Source organism: Ambystoma mexicanum, chromosome 6q (assembly GCF_040938575.1).
Source record: "Ambystoma mexicanum isolate Mex_15411 chromosome 6q, UKY_AmexF1_1, whole genome shotgun sequence".
Classification (NCBI taxonomy): Eukaryota; Metazoa; Chordata; class Amphibia; order Caudata; family Ambystomatidae; genus Ambystoma; species Ambystoma mexicanum.
Genome location: NC_090937.1, coordinates 104795829 through 104818858, shown reverse-complemented (window position 1 = coordinate 104818858; position 23030 = coordinate 104795829).

Below are 23030 nucleotides of genomic sequence, written 5' to 3'. Positions count from 1 at the left end.
CTTCAGGACACCCCCTACGAACATTTCAGAACAACGCGAGAGTTCTTAGAACACATTCAACTTGACAGAGAACAATACAGACAGCGTCCTCAGGACACCCCCATTTTGTTTATTTGCGAACATTTCAGGACACCGCGAGTGTTCTTAGAACACATTCAACTTGCCAGCGAACAATACGGACTACATCTTCAGGACACCCCCTACGAACATTCCAGGACACCGCGAGTGTTCTTAGAAACGTCTTCAGAACACCCCCATTTTGTTTATTTGCGAACATTTCAGGACACCGTGAGTGTTCTTAGAACACATTCAACTTGCCAGCGAACAATACGGACTACATCTTCAGGACACCCCCTACGAACATTCCAGGACACGGCGAGTGTTCTTAGAAACGTCTTCAGAACACCCCCATTTTGTTTATTTGCGAACATTTCAGGACACCGCGAGTGTTCTTAGAACACATTCAACTTGACAGAGAACAATACGGACAGCGTCCTCAGGACACCCCCATTTTGTTTTTTTGCGAACATTTCAGGACACCGTGAGTGTTCTTAGAACACATTCAACTTGCCAGCCACAACCCCCCATTCATATTTGCGAACATTTCAGGACACAGCGAGTGTTCGACAACTTCTTCAGAACACCCCCATTTTGTGTATTTGCGAACATTTCAGGACAACGCGAGTGTTCTAAGAACACATTCAACTTGACAGAGAACAATACGGACAGCGTCCTCAGGACACCACCTACGAACATTTCCCAGACACCGCGAGTGTTCTTAGAAACGTCTTCAAAACACCCCCATTTTGTTTATTTGCGAACATTTCAGGACACCGCGAGTGTTCTTAGAACACATTCAACTTGCCAGCCACAACCCCCCATTCATATTTGCGAACATTTCAGGACACATCGAGTGTTCGACAACGTCTTCAGAACACCCCCATTTTGTGTATTTGCGAACATTTCAGGACACCGCGAGTGTTCTTAGAACACATTCAACTTGACAGAGAACAATACGGACAGTGTCCTCAGGACACCCCCTACGAACATTCCCTGGACACCACGAGTGTTCTTAGAAACGTCTTCAGAACACCCCCATTTTGTTTATTTGCGAACATTTCAGGACACCGCGAGTGTTCTTAGAACACATTCAACTTGACAGAGAACAATACGGACAGCGTCCTCAGGACACCCCCATTTTGTTTATTTGCAAACATTTCAGAACACCGCGAGTGTTCTTAGAAGCGTCTTCAGAACACCACCATCTTGTTTATTTGCAAACATTTCAGGACACCGCGAGTGTTCTTAGAACACATTCAACTTGCCAGCCACAACCCCCCATTCATATTTGCGAACATTTCAGGACACAGAGTGTTCGACAACGTCTTCAGAACACCCCCATTTTGTGTATTTGCGAACATTTCAGGACACCGCGAGTGTTCTTAGAACACATTCAACTTGACAGAGAACAATACGGACAGTGTCCTCAGGAAACCCCCTACGAACATTCCCAGGACACCTCGAGTGTTCTTAGAAATGTCTTCAGAACACCCCCATTTTGTTTATTTGCGAACATTTCAGGACACCGCGAGTGTTCTTAGAACACATTCAACGTGACAGAGAACAATACGGACAGCGTCCTCAGGACACCCCCATTTTGTTTATTTGCGAACATTTCAGGACAACGCAAGTGTTCTTAGAACACATTCAACTTGCCAGCCACAACCCCCCATTCATATTTGAGAACATTTCAGGACACCACGAGTGTTCTTAGAAATGTCTTCAGAACACCCCCATTTTGTTTATTTGCGAACATTTCAGGACTCCGCGAGTGTTCTTAGAACACATTCAACGTGACAGAGAACAATACGGACAGCGTCCTCAGAAAACCCCCATTTTGTTTATTTGCGAACATTTCAGGACAACGCGAGTGTTCTAAGAAGCGTCTTCAGAACACCACCATCTTGTTTATTTGCGAACATTTCAGGACACCGCAAGCGTTCTTAGAACACATTCAACTTGACAGAGAACAATACGGACAGTGTCCTCAGGACACCCCCATTTTGTTTATTTGTGAACATTTCAGGACACCGCAAGTGTTCTTAGAAGCGTCTTCAGAACACCACCATCTTGTTTATTTGTGAACATTTCAGGACACCGCGAGTGTTCTTAGAACACATTCAACTTGACAGAGAACAATACGGACAGCGTCCTCAGGACACCCCCATTTTGTTTATTTGCGAACATTTCAGGACACCGCGAGTGTTCTTAGAACACATTCAACTTGCCAGCCACAACCCCCCATTCATAAATGCGAACATTTCAGGACACAGCGAGTGTTCGACAACGTCTTCAGAACACCCCCATTTTGTGTATTTGCAAAACATTTCAGGACAACGCGAGTGTTCTTAGAACACATTCAACTTGACAGAGAACAATACGGACAGCGTCCTCAGGACACCACCTACGAACATTCCCCAGACACCGCGAGTGTTCTTAGAACACATTCAACTTGACAGAGAACAATACGGACAGCGTCCTCAGGACACCCCCATTTTGTTTATTTGCGAACATTTCAGGACACCGCGAGTGTTCTTAGAACACATTCAACTTGCCAGCCACAACCCCCCATTCATATTTGCGAACATTTCAGGACAAGCGAGTGTTCGACAACGTCTTCAGAACACCCCCATTTTGTGTATTTGCGAACATTTCAGGACACCGCGAGTGCTCTTAGAACACATTCAACTTGACAGAGAACAATACGGACAGTGTCCTCAGGACACCCCCTACGAACATTCCCTGGACACCACGAGTGTTCTTAGAAACGTCTTCAGAACACCCCCATTTTGTTTATTTGCGAACATTTCAGGACACCGCGAGTGTTCTTAGAACACATTCAACGTGACAGAGAACAATACGGACAGCGTCCTCAGAAAACCCCCATTTTGTTTATTTGCGAACATTTCAGGACAACGCGAGTGTTCTAAGAAGCGTCTTCAGAACACCACCATCTTGTTTATTTGCGAACATTTCAGGACACCGCAAGCGTTCTTAGAACACATTCAACTTGACAGAGAACAATACGGACAGTGTCCTCAGGACACCCCCATTTTGTTTATTTGTGAACATTTCAGGACACCGCAAGTGTTCTTAGAAGCGTCTTCAGAACACCACCATCTTGTTTATTTGTGAACATTTCAGGACACCGCGAGTGTTCTTAGAACACATTCAACTTGACAGAGAACAATACGGACAGCGTCCTCAGGACACCCCCATTTTGTTTATTTGCGAACATTTCAGGACACCGCGAGTGTTCTTAGAACACATTCAACTTGCCAGCCACAACCCCCCATTCATATATGCGAACATTTCAGGACACAGCGAGTGTTCGACAACGTCTTCAGAACACCCCCATTTTGTGTATTTGCAAAACATTTCAGGACAACGCGAGTGTTCTTAGAACACATTCAACTTGACAGAGAACAATACGGACAGCGTCCTCAGGACACCACCTACGAACATTCCCCAGACACCGCGAGTGTTCTTAGAACACATTCAACTTGACAGAGAACAATACGGACAGCGTCCTCAGGACACCCCCATTTTGTTTATTTGCGAACATTTCAGGACACCGCGAGTGTTCTTAGAACACATTCAACTTGCCAGCCACAACCCCCCATTCATATTTGCGAACATTTCAGGACAAGCGAGTGTTCGACAACGTCTTCAGAACACCCCCATTTTGTGTATTTGCGAACATTTCAGGACACCGCGAGTGCTCTTAGAACACATTCAACTTGACAGAGAACAATACGGACAGTGTCCTCAGGACACCCCCTACGAACATTCCCTGGACACCACGAGTGTTCTTAGAAACGTCTTCAGAACACCCCCATTTTGTTTATTTGCGAACATTTCAGGACACCGCGAGTGTTCTTAGAACACATTCAACTTGACAGAGAACAATACGGACAGCGTCCTCAGGACACCCCCATTTTGTTTATTTGCAAACATTTCAGAACACCGCGAGTGTTCTTAGAAGCGTCTTCAGAACACCACCATCTTGTTTATTTGCGAACATTTCAGGACACCGCGAGTGTTCTTAGAACACATTCAACTTGACAGAGAACAATACGGACAGCGTCCTCAGGACACCCCCATTTTGTTTATTTGCGAACATTTCAGGAGACCACGAGTGTTCTTAGAAATGTCTTCAGAACACCCCCATTTTGTTTATTTGCGAACATTTCAGGACACCGCGAGTGTTCTTAGAACACATTCAACTTGCCAGCCACAACCCCCCATTCATATTTGCGAACATTTCAGGACACCGCAAGTGTTCTTAGAACACATTCAACTTGCCAGCCACAACCCCCCATTCATATTTGCGAACATTTCAGGACACAGAGAGTGTTCGACAACGTCTTCAGAACACCCCCATTTTGTGTATTTGCGAACATTTCAGGACACCGCGAGTGTTCTTAGAACACATTCAACTTGACAGAGAACAATACGGACAGTGTCCTCAGGAAACCCCCTACGAACATTCCCAGGACACCACGAGTGTTCTTAGAAATGTCTTCAGAACACCCCCATTTTGTTTATTTGCGAACATTTCAGGACACCGCGAGTGTTCTTAGAACACATTCAACGTGACAGAGAACAATACGGACAGCGTCCTCAGGACACCCCCATTTTGTTTATTTGCGAACATTTCAGGACAACGCAAGTGTTCTTAGAACACATTCAACTTGCCAGCCACAACCCCCCATTCATATTTGAGAACATTTCAGGACACCACGAGTGTTCTTAGAAATGTCTTCAGAACACCCCCATTTTGTTTATTTGCGAACATTTCAGGACACCGCGAGTGTTCTTAGAACACATTCAACGTGACAGAGAACAATACGGACAGCGTCCTCAGAAAACCCCCATTTTGTTTATTTGCGAACATTTCAGGACAACGCGAGTGTTCTAAGAAGCGTCTTCAGAACACCACCATCTTGTTTATTTGCGAACATTTCAGGACACCGCAAGCGTTCTTAGAACACATTCAACTTGACAGAGAACAATACGGACAGTGTCCTCAGGACACCCCCATTTTGTTTATTTGTGAACATTTCAGGACACCGCGAGTGTTCTTAGAACACATTCAACTTGACAGAGAACAATACGGACAGCGTCCTCAGGACACCCCCATTTTGTTTATTTGCAAACATTTCAGAACACCGCGAGTGCTCTTAGAACACATTCAACTTGACAGAGAACAATACGGACAGTGTCCTCAGGACACCCCCTACGAACATTCCCTGGACACCACGAGTGTTCTTAGAAACGTCTTCAGAACACCCCCATTTTGTTTATTTGCGAACATTTCAGGACACCGCGAGTGTTCTTAGAACACATTCAACTTGACAGAGAACAATACGGACAGCGTCCTCAGGACACCCCCATTTTGTTTATTTGCAAACATTTCAGAACACCGCAAGTGTTCTTAGAAGCGTCTTCAGAACACCACCATCTTGTTTATTTGCGAACATTTCAGGACACCGCGAGTGTTCTTAGAACACATTCAACTTGACAGAGAACAATACGGACAGCGTCCTCAGGACACCCCCATTTTGTTTATTTGCAAACATTTCAGAACACCGCGAGTGTTCTTAGAAGCGTCTTCAGAACACCACCATCTTGTTTATTTGCAAACATTTCAGGACACCGTTAGTGTTCTTAGAACACATTCAACTTGACAGAGAACAATACGGACAGCGTCCTCAGGACACCCCCATTTTGTTTATTTGCGAACATTTCAGGAGACCACGAGTGTTCTTAGAAATGTCTTCAGAACACCCCCATTTTGTTTATTTGCGAACATTTCAGGACACCGCGAGTGTTCTTAGAACACATTCAACTTGCCAGCCACAACCCCCCATTCATATTTGCGAACATTTCAGGACACCGCGAGTGTTCTTAGAACACATTCAACTTGCCAGCCACAACCCCCCATTCATATTTGCGAACATTTCAGGACACAGAGAGTGTTCGACAACGTCTTCAGAACACCCCCATTTTGTGTATTTGCGAACATTTCAGGACACCGCGAGTGTTCTCAGAACACATTCAACTTGACAGAGAACAATACGGACAGTGTCCTCAGGAAACCCCCTACGAACATTCCCAGGACACCACGAGTGTTCTTAGAAATGTCTTCAGAACACCCCCATTTTGTTTATTTGCGAACATTTCAGGACACCGCGAGTGTTCTTAGAACACATTCAACGTGACAGAGAACAATACGGACAGCGTCCTCAGGACACCCCCATTTTGTTTATTTGCGAACATTTCAGGACACCGCGAGTGTTCTTAGAACACATTCAACTTGCCAGCCACAACCCCCCATTCATATTTGCGAACATTTCAGGACATAGCGAGTGTTCGACAACGTCTTCAAAACACCCCCATTTTGTGTATTTGCGAACATTTCAGGACACCGCAAGTGTTCTTAGAACACATTCAACTTGACAATGAACAATACGGACAGCGTCCTCAGGACACCCCCATTTTGTTTATTTGCGAACATTTCAGGACACCGCGAGTGTTCTTAGAACACATTCAACTTGCCAGCCACAGCCCCCCATTCATATTTGCAAACATTTCAGGACACAGAGAGTGTTCGACAACGTCTTCAGAACACCCCCATTTTGTGTATTTGCGAACATTTCAGGACACCGCGAGTGTTCTTAGAACACATTCAACTTGACAGAGAACAATACGAACAGCGCCCTCAGGACACCCCCATTTTGTTGATTTGCGAACATTTCAGAACACCGCAAGTGTTCTTAGAAGCATCTTCAGAACACCACCATCTTCTTTATTTGCGAACATTTCAGGACACCGCGAGGGTTCTTAGAACACATTCAACTTGACAGAGAACAATACGGACAGCGTTCTCAGGACACCCCTATTTTGTTTATTTGCGAACATTTCAGGACACCGCAAGTGTTCTTAGAACACATTCAACTTGTCAGCCACAACCCCACATTCATATTTGCGAACATTTCAGGACACCACGAGTGTTCTTAGAAATGTCTTCAGAACACCCCCATTTTGTTTATTTGCGAACTTTTCAGGACACCGCGAGTGTTCTTAGCACACATTCAACGTGACAGAGAACAATACGGACAGCGTCCTCAGAAAACCCCCATTTTGTTTATTTGCGAACATTTCAGGACACCGCGAGTGTTCTTAGAAATGTCTTCAGAACACCCCCATTTTGTTTATTTGCGAACATTTCAGAACACCACGAGTGTTCTTAGAAGCTTCTTCAGAACACCACCATCTTGTTTATTTGCGAACATTTCAGGACACCGCGAGTGTTCTTAGAAATGTCCTCAGGACACCCCCATTTTGTTTATTTGCGAACATTTCAGGACACCGCGAGTGTTCTTAGAACACATTCAACTTGCCAGCCACAACCCCCCATTCATATTTGCGAACATTTCAGGACACAGCGAGTGTTCGACAACGTCTTCAGAACACCCCCATTTTGTGTGTTTGCGAACATTTCAGGACAGCTCGAGTGTTCTTAGAACACATTCAACTTGACAGAGAACAATACGGACAGTGTCCTCAGGACACCCCCTACGAACATTCCCCGGACTCCATGAGTGTTCTTAGAAATCTCTTCAGAACACCCCCATTTTGTTTATTTGCGAACATTTCAGGACACCGCGAGTGTTCTTAGAACACATTCAACGTGACAGAGAACAATACGGACAGCGTCCTCAGAAAACCCCCATTTTGTTTATTTGCGAACATTTCAGAACACCGCAAGTGTTCTTAAAAGCGTCTTCAGAACACCACCATCTTGTTTATTTGCGAACATTTCAGGACACCGCGAGTGTTCTTAGAACACATTCAACTTGACAGAGAACAATATGAACAGCGTCCTCAGGACACCCCCATTTTGTTTATTTGCGAACATTTCAGAACACCGCAAGTGTTCTTAGAAGCGTCTTCAGAACACCACCATCTTGTTTATTTGCGAACATTTCAGGACACCGCGAGTGTTCTTAGAACACATTCAACTTGCCATCGAACAATACGAACAGCATCTTCAGGACACCCCCTACGAACATTTCAGAACAACGCGAGAGTTCTTAGAACACATTCAACTTGACAGAGAACAATACAGACAGCCTCCTCAGGACACCCCCATTTTGTTTATTTGCGAACATTTCAGGACACCGCGAGTGTTCTTAGAACACATTCAACTTGCCAGCGAACAATACGGACTACATCTTCAGGACACCCCCTACGAACATTCCAGGACACCGCGAGTGTTCTTAGAACACATTCAACGTGACAGAGAACAATACGGACAGAGTCCTCAGGACTCCCCCATTTTGTTTATTTGCGAACATTTCAGGACACCGCGAGTGTTCTTAGAAATGTCTTCAGAACACCCCCATTTTGTTTATTTGCGAACATTTCAGAACACCACGAGTGTTCTTAGAAGCTTCTTCAGAACACCACCATCTTGTTTATTTGCGAACATTTCAGGACACCGCGAGTGTTCTTAGAAATGTCCTCAGGACACCCCCATTTTGTTTATTTGCGAACATTTCAGGACACCGCGAGTGTTCTTAGAACACATTCAACTTGCCAGCCACAACCCCCCATTCATATTTGCGAACATTTCAGGACACAGCGAGTGTTCGACAACGTCTTCAGAACACCCCCATTTTGTGTGTTTGCGAACATTTCAGGACACCTCGAGTGTTCTTAGAACACATTCAACTTGACAGAGAACAATACGGACAGTGTCCTCAGTACACCCCCTACGAACATTCCCCGGACACCATGAGTGTTCTTAGAAATCTCTTCAGAACACCCCCATTTTGTTTATTTGCGAACATTTCAGGACACCGAGAGTGTTCTTAGAACACATTCAACGTGACAGAGAACAATACGGACAGCGTCCTCAGAAAACCCCCATTTTGTTTATTTGCGAACATTTCAGAACACCGCAAGTGTTCTTAAAAGCGTCTTCAGAACACCACCATCTTGTTTATTTGCGAACATTTCAGGACACCGCGAGTGTTCTTAGAACACATTCAACTTGACAGAGAACAATATGAACAGCGTCCTCAGGACACCCCCATTTTGTTTATTTGCGAACATTTCAGAACACCGCAAGTGTTCTTAGAAGCGTCTTCAGAACACCACCATCTTGTTTATTTGCGAACATTTCAGGACACCGCGAGTGTTCTTAGAACACATTCAACTTGCCATCGAACAATACGAACAGCATCTTCAGGACACCCCCTACGAACATTTCAGAACAACGCGAGAGTTCTTAGAACACATTCAACTTGACAGAGAACAATACAGACAGCGTCCTCAGGACACCCCCATTTTGTTTATTTGCGAACATTTCAGGACACCGCGAGTGTTCTTAGAACACATTCAACTTGCCAGCGAACAATACGGACTACATCTTCAGGACACCCCCTACGAACATTCCAGGACACCGCGAGTGTTCTTAGAAACGTCTTCAGAACACCCCCATTTTGTTTATTTGCGAACATTTCAGGACACCGTGAGTGTTCTTAGAACACATTCAACTTGCCAGCGAACAATACGGACTACATCTTCAGGACACCCCCTACGAACATTCCAGGACACGGCGAGTGTTCTTAGAAACGTCTTCAGAACACCCCCATTTTGTTTATTTGCGAACATTTCAGGACACCGCGAGTGTTCTTAGAACACATTCAACTTGACAGAGAACAATACGGACAGCGTCCTCAGGACACCCCCATTTTGTTTTTTTGCGAACATTTCAGGACACCGTGAGTGTTCTTAGAACACATTCAACTTGCCAGCCACAACCCCCCATTCATATTTGCGAACATTTCAGGACACAGCGAGTGTTCGACAACTTCTTCAGAACACCCCCATTTTGTGTATTTGCGAACATTTCAGGACAACGCGAGTGTTCTAAGAACACATTCAACTTGACAGAGAACAATACGGACAGCGTCCTCAGGACACCACCTACGAACATTTCCCAGACACCGCGAGTGTTCTTAGAAACGTCTTCAAAACACCCCCATTTTGTTTATTTGCGAACATTTCAGGACACCGCGAGTGTTCTTAGAACACATTCAACTTGCCAGCCACAACCCCCCATTCATATTTGCGAACATTTCAGGACACATCGAGTGTTCGACAACGTCTTCAGAACACCCCCATTTTGTGTATTTGCGAACATTTCAGGACACCGCGAGTGTTCTTAGAACACATTCAACTTGACAGAGAACAATACGGACAGTGTCCTCAGGACACCCCCTACGAACATTCCCTGGACACCACGAGTGTTCTTAGAAACGTCTTCAGAACACCCCCATTTTGTTTATTTGCGAACATTTCAGGACACCGCGAGTGTTCTTAGAACACATTCAACTTGACAGAGAACAATACGGACAGCGTCCTCAGGACACCCCCATTTTGTTTATTTGCAAACATTTCAGAACACCGCGAGTGTTCTTAGAAGCGTCTTCAGAACACCACCATCTTGTTTATTTGCAAACATTTCAGGACACCGTTAGTGTTCTTAGAACACATTCAACTTGACAGAGAACAATACGGACAGCGTCCTCAGGACACCCCCATTTTGTTTATTTGCGAACATTTCAGGAGACCACGAGTGTTCTTAGAAATACCCCCATTTTGTTTGTTTGCGAACATTTCAGGAGACCACGAGTGTTCTTAGAAATGTCTTCAGAACACCCCCATTTTGTTTATTTGCGAACATTTCAGGACACCGCGAGTGTTCTTAGAACACATTCAACTTGCCAGCCACAACCCCCCATTCATATTTGCGAACATTTCAGGACACAGAGTGTTCGACAACGTCTTCAGAACACCCCCATTTTGTGTATTTGCGAACATTTCAGGACACCGCGAGTGTTCTTAGAACACATTCAACTTGACAGAGAACAATACGGACAGTGTCCTCAGGAAACCCCCTACGAACATTCCCAGGACACCTCGAGTGTTCTTAGAAATGTCTTCAGAACACCCCCATTTTGTTTATTTGCGAACATTTCAGGACACCGCGAGTGTTCTTAGAACACATTCAACGTGACAGAGAACAATACGGACAGCGTCCTCAGGACACCCCCATTTTGTTTATTTGCGAACATTTCAGGACAACGCAAGTGTTCTTAGAACACATTCAACTTGCCAGCCACAACCCCCCATTCATATTTGAGAACATTTCAGGACACCACGAGTGTTCTTAGAAATGTCTTCAGAACACCCCCATTTTGTTTATTTGCGAACATTTCAGGACTCCGCGAGTGTTCTTAGAACACATTCAACGTGACAGAGAACAATACGGACAGCGTCCTCAGAAAACCCCCATTTTGTTTATTTGCGAACATTTCAGGACAACGCGAGTGTTCTAAGAAGCGTCTTCAGAACACCACCATCTTGTTTATTTGCGAACATTTCAGGACACCGCAAGCGTTCTTAGAACACATTCAACTTGACAGAGAACAATACGGACAGTGTCCTCAGGACACCCCCATTTTGTTTATTTGTGAACATTTCAGGACACCGCAAGTGTTCTTAGAAGCGTCTTCAGAACACCACCATCTTGTTTATTTGTGAACATTTCAGGACACCGCGAGTGTTCTTAGAACACATTCAACTTGACAGAGAACAATACGGACAGCGTCCTCAGGACACCCCCATTTTGTTTATTTGCGAACATTTCAGGACACCGCGAGTGTTCTTAGAACACATTCAACTTGCCAGCCACAACCCCCCATTCATAAATGCGAACATTTCAGGACACAGCGAGTGTTCGACAACGTCTTCAGAACACCCCCATTTTGTGTATTTGCAAAACATTTCAGGACAACGCGAGTGTTCTTAGAACACATTCAACTTGACAGAGAACAATACGGACAGCGTCCTCAGGACACCACCTACGAACATTCCCCAGACACCGCGAGTGTTCTTAGAACACATTCAACTTGACAGAGAACAATACGGACAGCGTCCTCAGGACACCCCCATTTTGTTTATTTGCGAACATTTCAGGACACCGCGAGTGTTCTTAGAACACATTCAACTTGCCAGCCACAACCCCCCATTCATATTTGCGAACATTTCAGGACAAGCGAGTGTTCGACAACGTCTTCAGAACACCCCCATTTTGTGTATTTGCGAACATTTCAGGACACCGCGAGTGCTCTTAGAACACATTCAACTTGACAGAGAACAATACGGACAGTGTCCTCAGGACACCCCCTACGAACATTCCCTGGACACCACGAGTGTTCTTAGAAACGTCTTCAGAACACCCCCATTTTGTTTATTTGCGAACATTTCAGGACACCGCGAGTGTTCTTAGAACACATTCAACGTGACAGAGAACAATACGGACAGCGTCCTCAGAAAACCCCCATTTTGTTTATTTGCGAACATTTCAGGACAACGCGAGTGTTCTAAGAAGCGTCTTCAGAACACCACCATCTTGTTTATTTGCGAACATTTCAGGACACCGCAAGCGTTCTTAGAACACATTCAACTTGACAGAGAACAATACGGACAGTGTCCTCAGGACACCCCCATTTTGTTTATTTGTGAACATTTCAGGACACCGCAAGTGTTCTTAGAAGCGTCTTCAGAACACCACCATCTTGTTTATTTGTGAACATTTCAGGACACCGCGAGTGTTCTTAGAACACATTCAACTTGACAGAGAACAATACGGACAGCGTCCTCAGGACACCCCCATTTTGTTTATTTGCGAACATTTCAGGACACCGCGAGTGTTCTTAGAACACATTCAACTTGCCAGCCACAACCCCCCATTCATATATGCGAACATTTCAGGACACAGCGAGTGTTCGACAACGTCTTCAGAACACCCCCATTTTGTGTATTTGCAAAACATTTCAGGACAACGCGAGTGTTCTTAGAACACATTCAACTTGACAGAGAACAATACGGACAGCGTCCTCAGGACACCACCTACGAACATTCCCCAGACACCGCGAGTGTTCTTAGAACACATTCAACTTGACAGAGAACAATACGGACAGCGTCCTCAGGACACCCCCATTTTGTTTATTTGCGAACATTTCAGGACACCGCGAGTGTTCTTAGAACACATTCAACTTGCCAGCCACAACCCCCCATTCATATTTGCGAACATTTCAGGACAAGCGAGTGTTCGACAACGTCTTCAGAACACCCCCATTTTGTGTATTTGCGAACATTTCAGGACACCGCGAGTGCTCTTAGAACACATTCAACTTGACAGAGAACAATACGGACAGTGTCCTCAGGACACCCCCTACGAACATTCCCTGGACACCACGAGTGTTCTTAGAAACGTCTTCAGAACACCCCCATTTTGTTTATTTGCGAACATTTCAGGACACCGCGAGTGTTCTTAGAACACATTCAACTTGACAGAGAACAATACGGACAGCGTCCTCAGGACACCCCCATTTTGTTTATTTGCAAACATTTCAGAACACCGCGAGTGTTCTTAGAAGCGTCTTCAGAACACCACCATCTTGTTTATTTGCGAACATTTCAGGACACCGCGAGTGTTCTTAGAACACATTCAACTTGACAGAGAACAATACGGACAGCGTCCTCAGGACACCCCCATTTTGTTTATTTGCGAACATTTCAGGAGACCACGAGTGTTCTTAGAAATGTCTTCAGAACACCCCCATTTTGTTTATTTGCGAACATTTCAGGACACCGCGAGTGTTCTTAGAACACATTCAACTTGCCAGCCACAACCCCCCATTCATATTTGCGAACATTTCAGGACACCGCGAGTGTTCTTAGAACACATTCAACTTGCCAGCCACAACCCCCCATTCATATTTGCGAACATTTCAGGACACATCGAGTGTTCGACAACGTCTTCAGAACACCCCCATTTTGTGTATTTGCGAACATTTCAGGACACCGCGAGTGTTCTTAGAACACATTCAACTTGACAGAGAACAATACGGACAGTGTCCTCAGGACACCCCCTACGAACATTCCCTGGACACCACGAGTGTTCTTAGAAACGTCTTCAGAACACCCCCATTTTGTTTATTTGCGAACATTTCAGGACACCGCGAGTGTTCTTAGAACACATTCAACTTGACAGAGAACAATACGGACAGCGTCCTCAGGACACCCCCATTTTGTTTATTTGCAAACATTTCAGAACACCGCGAGTGTTCTTAGAAGCGTCTTCAGAACACCACCATCTTGTTTATTTGCAAACATTTCAGGACACCGTTAGTGTTCTTAGAACACATTCAACTTGACAGAGAACAATACGGACAGCGTCCTCAGGACACCCCCATTTTGTTTATTTGCGAACATTTCAGGAGACCACGAGTGTTCTTAGAAATACCCCCATTTTGTTTGTTTGCGAACATTTCAGGAGACCACGAGTGTTCTTAGAAATGTCTTCAGAACACCCCCATTTTGTTTATTTGCGAACATTTCAGGACACCGCGAGTGTTCTTAGAACACATTCAACTTGCCAGCCACAACCCCCCATTCATATTTGCGAACATTTCAGGACACAGAGTGTTCGACAACGTCTTCAGAACACCCCCATTTTGTGTATTTGCGAACATTTCAGGACACCGCGAGTGTTCTTAGAACACATTCAACTTGACAGAGAACAATACGGACAGTGTCCTCAGGAAACCCCCTACGAACATTCCCAGGACACCTCGAGTGTTCTTAGAAATGTCTTCAGAACACCCCCATTTTGTTTATTTGCGAACATTTCAGGACACCGCGAGTGTTCTTAGAACACATTCAACGTGACAGAGAACAATACGGACAGCGTCCTCAGGACACCCCCATTTTGTTTATTTGCGAACATTTCAGGACAACGCAAGTGTTCTTAGAACACATTCAACTTGCCAGCCACAACCCCCCATTCATATTTGAGAACATTTCAGGACACCACGAGTGTTCTTAGAAATGTCTTCAGAACACCCCCATTTTGTTTATTTGCGAACATTTCAGGACTCCGCGAGTGTTCTTAGAACACATTCAACGTGACAGAGAACAATACGGACAGCGTCCTCAGAAAACCCCCATTTTGTTTATTTGCGAACATTTCAGGACAACGCGAGTGTTCTAAGAAGCGTCTTCAGAACACCACCATCTTGTTTATTTGCGAACATTTCAGGACACCGCAAGCGTTCTTAGAACACATTCAACTTGACAGAGAACAATACGGACAGTGTCCTCAGGACACCCCCATTTTGTTTATTTGTGAACATTTCAGGACACCGCAAGTGTTCTTAGAAGCGTCTTCAGAACACCACCATCTTGTTTATTTGTGAACATTTCAGGACACCGCGAGTGTTCTTAGAACACATTCAACTTGACAGAGAACAATACGGACAGCGTCCTCAGGACACCCCCATTTTGTTTATTTGCGAACATTTCAGGACACCGCGAGTGTTCTTAGAACACATTCAACTTGCCAGCCACAACCCCCCATTCATAAATGCGAACATTTCAGGACACAGCGAGTGTTCGACAACGTCTTCAGAACACCCCCATTTTGTGTATTTGCAAAACATTTCAGGACAACGCGAGTGTTCTTAGAACACATTCAACTTGACAGAGAACAATACGGACAGCGTCCTCAGGACACCACCTACGAACATTCCCCAGACACCGCGAGTGTTCTTAGAACACATTCAACTTGACAGAGAACAATACGGACAGCGTCCTCAGGACACCCCCATTTTGTTTATTTGCGAACATTTCAGGACACCGCGAGTGTTCTTAGAACACATTCAACTTGCCAGCCACAACCCCCCATTCATATTTGCGAACATTTCAGGACAAGCGAGTGTTCGACAACGTCTTCAGAACACCCCCATTTTGTGTATTTGCGAACATTTCAGGACACCGCGAGTGCTCTTAGAACACATTCAACTTGACAGAGAACAATACGGACAGTGTCCTCAGGACACCCCCTACGAACATTCCCTGGACACCACGAGTGTTCTTAGAAACGTCTTCAGAACACCCCCATTTTGTTTATTTGCGAACATTTCAGGACACCGCGAGTGTTCTTAGAACACATTCAACGTGACAGAGAACAATACGGACAGCGTCCTCAGAAAACCCCCATTTTGTTTATTTGCGAACATTTCAGGACAACGCGAGTGTTCTAAGAAGCGTCTTCAGAACACCACCATCTTGTTTATTTGCGAACATTTCAGGACACCGCAAGCGTTCTTAGAACACATTCAACTTGACAGAGAACAATACGGACAGTGTCCTCAGGACACCCCCATTTTGTTTATTTGTGAACATTTCAGGACACCGCAAGTGTTCTTAGAAGCGTCTTCAGAACACCACCATCTTGTTTATTTGTGAACATTTCAGGACACCGCGAGTGTTCTTAGAACACATTCAACTTGACAGAGAACAATACGGACAGCGTCCTCAGGACACCCCCATTTTGTTTATTTGCGAACATTTCAGGACACCGCGAGTGTTCTTAGAACACATTCAACTTGCCAGCCACAACCCCCCATTCATATATGCGAACATTTCAGGACACAGCGAGTGTTCGACAACGTCTTCAGAACACCCCCATTTTGTGTATTTGCAAAACATTTCAGGACAACGCGAGTGTTCTTAGAACACATTCAACTTGACAGAGAACAATACGGACAGCGTCCTCAGGACACCACCTACGAACATTCCCCAGACACCGCGAGTGTTCTTAGAACACATTCAACTTGACAGAGAACAATACGGACAGCGTCCTCAGGACACCCCCATTTTGTTTATTTGCGAACATTTCAGGACACCGCGAGTGTTCTTAGAACACATTCAACTTGCCAGCCACAACCCCCCATTCATATTTGCGAACATTTCAGGACAAGCGAGTGTTCGACAACGTCTTCAGAACACCCCCATTTTGTGTATTTGCGAACATTTCAGGACACCGCGAGTGCTCTTAGAACACATTCAACTTGACAGAGAACAATACGGACAGTGTCCTCAGGACACCCCCTACGAACATTCCCTGGACACCACGAGTGTTCTTAGAAACGTCTTCAGAACACCCCCATTTTGTTTATTTGCGAACATTTCAGGACACCGCGAGTGTTCTTAGAACACATTCAACTTGACAGAGAACAATACGGACAGCGTCCTCAGGACACCCCCATTTTGTTTATTTGCAAACATTTCAGAACACCGCGAGTGTTCTTAGAAGCGTCTTCAGAACACCACCATCTTGTTTATTTGCGAACATTTCAGGACACCGCGAGTGTTCTTAGAACACATTCAACTTGACAGAGAACAATACGGACAGCGTCCTCAGGACACCCCCATTTTGTTTATTTGCGAACATTTCAGGAGACCACGAGTGTTCTTAGAAATGTCTTCAGAACACCCCCATTTTGTTTATTTGCGAACATTTCAGGACACCGCGAGTGTTCTTAGAACACATTCAACTTGCCAGCCACAACCCCCCATTCATATTTGCGAACATTTCAGGACACCGCAAGTGTTCTTAGAACACATTCAACTTGCCAGCCACAACCCCCCATTCATATTTGCGAACATTTCAGGACACAGAGAGTGTTCGACAACGTCTTCAGAACACCCCCATTTTGTGTATTTGCGAACATTTCAGGACACCGCGAGTGTTCTTAGAACACATTCAACTTGACAGAGAACAATACGGACAGTGTCCTCAGGAAACCCCCTACGAACATTCCCAGGACACCACGAGTGTTCTTAGAAATGTCTTCAGAACACCCCCATTTTGTTTATTTGCGAACATTTCAGGACACCGCGAGTGTTCTTAGAACACATTCAACGTGACAGAGAACAATACGGACAGCGTCCTCAGGACACCCCCATTTTGTTTATTTGCGAACATTTCAGGACAACGCAAGTGTTCTTAGAACACATTCAACTTGCCAGCCACAACCCCCCATTCATATTTGAGAACATTTCAGGACACCACGAGTGTTCTTAGAAATGTCTTCAGAACACCCCCATTTTGTTTATTTGCGAACATTTCAGGACACCGCGAGTGTTCTTAGAACACATTCAACGTGACAGAGAACAATACGGACAGCGTCCTCAGAAAACCCCCATTTTGTTTATTTGCGAACATTTCAGGACAACGCGAGTGTTCTAAGAAGCGTCTTCAGAACACCACCATCTTGTTTATTTGCGAACATTTCAGGACACCGCAAGCGTTCTTAGAACACATTCAACTTGACAGAGAACAATACGGACAGTGTCCTCAGGACACCCCCATTTTGTTTATTTGTGAACATTTCAGGACACCGCGAGTGTTCTTAGAACACATTCAACTTGACAGAGAACAATACGGACAGCGTCCTCAGGACACCCCCATTTTGTTTATTTGCAAACATTTCAGAACACCGCGAGTGCTCTTAGAACACATTCAACTTGACAGAGAACAATACGGACAGTGTCCTCAGGACACCCCCTACGAACATTCCCTGGACACCACGAGTGTTCTTAGAAACGTCTTCAGAACACCCCCATTTTGTTTATTTGCGAACATTTCAGGACACCGCGAGTGTTCTTAGAACACATTCAACTTGACAGAGAACAATACGGACAGCGTCCTCAGGACACCCCCATTTTGTTTATTTGCAAACATTTCAGAACACCGCAAGTGTTCTTAGAAGCGTCTTCAGAACACCACCATCTTGTTTATTTGCGAACATTTCAGGACACCGCGAGTGTTCTTAGAACACATTCAACTTGACAGAGAACAATACGGACAGCGTCCTCAGGACACCCCCATTTTGTTTATTTGCAAACATTTCAGAACACCGCGAGTGTTCTTAGAAGCGTCTTCAGAACACCACCATCTTGTTTATTTGCAAACATTTCAGGACACCGTTAGTGTTCTTAGAACACATTCAACTTGACAGAGAACAATACGGACAGCGTCCTCAGGACACCCCCATTTTGTTTATTTGCGAACATTTCAGGAGACCACGAGTGTTCTTAGAAATGTCTTCAGAACACCCCCATTTTGTTTATTTGCGAACATTTCAGGACACCGCGAGTGTTCTTAGAACACATTCAACTTGCCAGCCACAACCCCCCATTCATATTTGCGAACATTTCAGGACACCGCGAGTGTTCTTAGAACACATTCAACTTGCCAGCCACAACCCCCCATTCATATTTGCGAACATTTCAGGACACAGAGAGTGTTCGACAACGTCTTCAGAACACCCCCATTTTGTGTATTTGCGAACATTTCAGGACACCGCGAGTGTTCTTAGAACACATTCAACTTGACAGAGAACAATACGGACAGTGTCCTCAGGAAACCCCCTACGAACATTCCCAGGACACCACGAGTGTTCTTAGAAATGTCTTCAGAACACCCCCATTTTGTTTATTTGCGAACATTTCAGGACACCGCGAGTGTTCTTAGAACACATTCAACGTGACAGAGAACAATACGGACAGCGTCCTCAGGACACCCCCATTTTGTTTATTTGCGAACATTTCAGGACAACGCAAGTGTTCTTAGAACACATTCAACTTGCCAGCCACAACCCCCCATTCATATTTGAGAACATTTCAGGACACCACAAGTGTTCTTAGAAATGTCTTCAGAACACCCCCATTTTGTTTATTTGCGAACATTTCAGGACACCGCGAGTGTTCTTAGAACACATTCAACGTGACAGAGAACAATACGGACAGCGTCCTCAGAAAACCCCCATTTTGTTTATTTGCGAACATTTCAGGACAACGCGAGTGTTCTAAGAAGCGTCTTCAGAACACCACCATCTTGTTTATTTGCGAACATTTCAGGACACCGCAAGCGTTCTTAGAACACATTCAACTTGACAGAGAACAATACGGACAGTGTCCTCAGGACACCCCCATTTTGTTTATTTGTGAACATTTCAGGACACCGCAAGTGTTCTTAGAAGCGTCTTCAGAACACCACCATCTTGTTTATTTGTGAACATTTCAGGACAACGCGAGTGTTCTTAGAACACATTCAACTTGACAGAGAACAATACGGACAGCGTCCTCAGGACACCCCCATTTTGTTTATTTGCGAACATTTCAGGACACCGCGAGTGTTCTTAGAACACATTCAACTTGCCAGCCACAACCCCCCATTCATATATGCGAACATTTCAGGACACAGCGAGTGTTCGACAACGTCTTCAGAACACCCCCATTTTGTGTATTTGCAAAACATTTCAGGACAACGCGAGTGTTCTTAGAACACATTCAACTTGACAGAGAACAATACGGACAACGTCCTCAGGACACCACCTACGAACATTCCCCAGACACCGCGAGTGTTCTTAGAAACGTCTTCAGAACACCCCCATTTTGTTTATTTGTGAACATTTCAGGACACCGCGAGTGTTCTTAGAACACATTCAACTTGCCAGCCACAACCCCCCATTCATATTTGCGAACATTTCAGGACAAGCGAGTGTTCGACAACGTCTTCAGAACACCCCCATTTTGTGTATTTGCGAACATTTCAGGACACCGCGAGTGCTCTTAGAACACATTCAACTTGACAGAGAACAATACGGACAGTGTCCTCAGGACACCCCCTACGAACATTCCCTGGACACCACGAGTGTTCTTAGAAACGTCTTCAGAACACCCCCATTTTGTTTATTTGCGAACATTTCAGGACACCGCGAGTGTTCTTAGAACACATTCAACTTGACAGAGAACAATACGGACAGCGTCCTCAGGACACCCCCATTTTGTTTATTTGCAAACATTTCAGAACACCGCGAGTGTTCTTAGAAGCGTCTTCAGAACACCACCATCTTGTTTATTTGCGAACATTTCAGGACACCGCGAGTGTTCTTAGAACACATTCAACTTGACAGAGAACAATACGGACAGCGTCCTCAGGACACCCCCATTTTGTTTATTTGCAAACATTTCAGAACACCGCGAGTGTTCTTAGAAGCGTCTTCAGAACACCACCATCTTGTTTATTTGCAAACATTTCAGGACACCGTTAGTGTTCTTAGAACACATTCAACTTGACAGAGAACAATACGGACAGCGTCCTCAGGACACCCCCATTTTGTTTATTTGCGAACATTTCAGGAGACCACGAGTGTTCTTAGAACACATTCAACTTGCCAGCCACAACCCCCCATTCATATTTGCGAACATTTCAGGACACAGAGAGTGTTCGACAACGTCTTCAGAACACCCCCATTTTGTGTATTTGCGAACATTTCAGGACACCGCGAGTGTTCTTAGAACACATTCAACTTGACAGAGAACAATACGGACAGTGTCCTCAGGAAACCCCCTACGAACATTCCCAGGACACCACGAGTGTTCTTAGAAATGTCTTCAGAACACCCCCATTTTGTTTATTTGCGAACATTTCAGGACACCGCGAGTGTTCTTAGAACACATTCAACGTGACAGAGAACATTACGGACAGCGTCCTCAGGCCACCCCCATTTTGTTTATTTGCGAACATTTCAGAACACCGCAAGTGTTCTTAGAAGCGTCTTCAGAACACCACCATCTTGTTTATTTGCGAACATTTCAGGACACCGCGAGTGTTCTTAGAACACATTCAACTTGACAGAGAACAATACGAACAGCGTCCTCAGGACACCCCCATTTTGTTTATTTACGAACATTTCAGAACACTGCAAGTGTTCTTAGAAGCGTCTTCAGAACACCACCATCTTGTTTATTTGCGAACATTTCAGGACACCACGAGTGTTCTTAGGACACATTCAACTTGACAGAGAACAATACCGACAGCGTCCTCAGGACACCCCCATTTTGTTTATTTGCGAACATTTCAGGACACCGCAAGTGTTCTTAGAACACATTCAACTTGCCAGCCACAACCCCCCATTCATATTTGAGAACATTTCAGGACACCACGAGTATTCTTAGAAATGTCTTCAGAACACCCCATTTTGTTTATTTGCGAACATTTCAGGACACCGCGAGTGTTCTTAGAACACATTCAACGTGACAGAGAACAATACGGACAGCGTCCTCAGAAAACCCCCATTTTGTTTATTTGCGAACATTTCAGGACACCGCGAGTGTTCTAAGAAGCGTCTTCAGAACACCACCATCTTGTTTATTTGCGAACATTTCAGGACACCGCAAGCGTTCTTAGAACACATTCAACTTGACAGAGAACAATACGGACAGTGTCCTCAGGACACCCCCATTTTGTTTATTTGTGAACATTTCAGGACACCGCAAGTGTTCTTAGAAGCGTCTTCAGAACACCACCATCTTGTTTATTTGTGAACATTTCAGGATACCGCGAGTATTCTTAGAACACATTCAACTTGACAGAGAACAATACGGACAGCGTCCTCAGGACACCCCCATTTTGTTTATTTGCGAACATTTCAGGACACCGCGAGTGTTCTTAGAACACATTCAACTTGCCAGCCACAACCCCCCATTCATATATGCGAACCTTTCAGGACACAGCGAGTGTTCGACAACGTCTTCAGAACACCCCCATTTTGTGTATTTGCAAAACATTTCAGGACACCGCAAGTGTTGTTAGAACACATTCAACTTGACAATGAACAATACGGACAGCGTCCTCAGGACACCCCCATTTTGTTTATTTGCGAACATTTCAGGACACCGCGAGTGTTCTTAGAACAGTTTCAGCTTGCTTGCGAACAAAACTGACACATATTGAGTCCTCAGAGCACCCCCCATTCAGTTTATTTAGAACATTTCAGAACACCTGTGATGTCCACAAACAAATCGAACACAAAAAGAACGTCTAACACATAAAAATACACAACTTTCATCCTATCTCATATACTCCCACCCTCCCCAAACACTCCTACACACCAACACACTCTACTATATACAAATATTGAACAAAGTTTCACCGCGCTGTCCGCGGACATCCGCGAATCCAAGATAGCGGG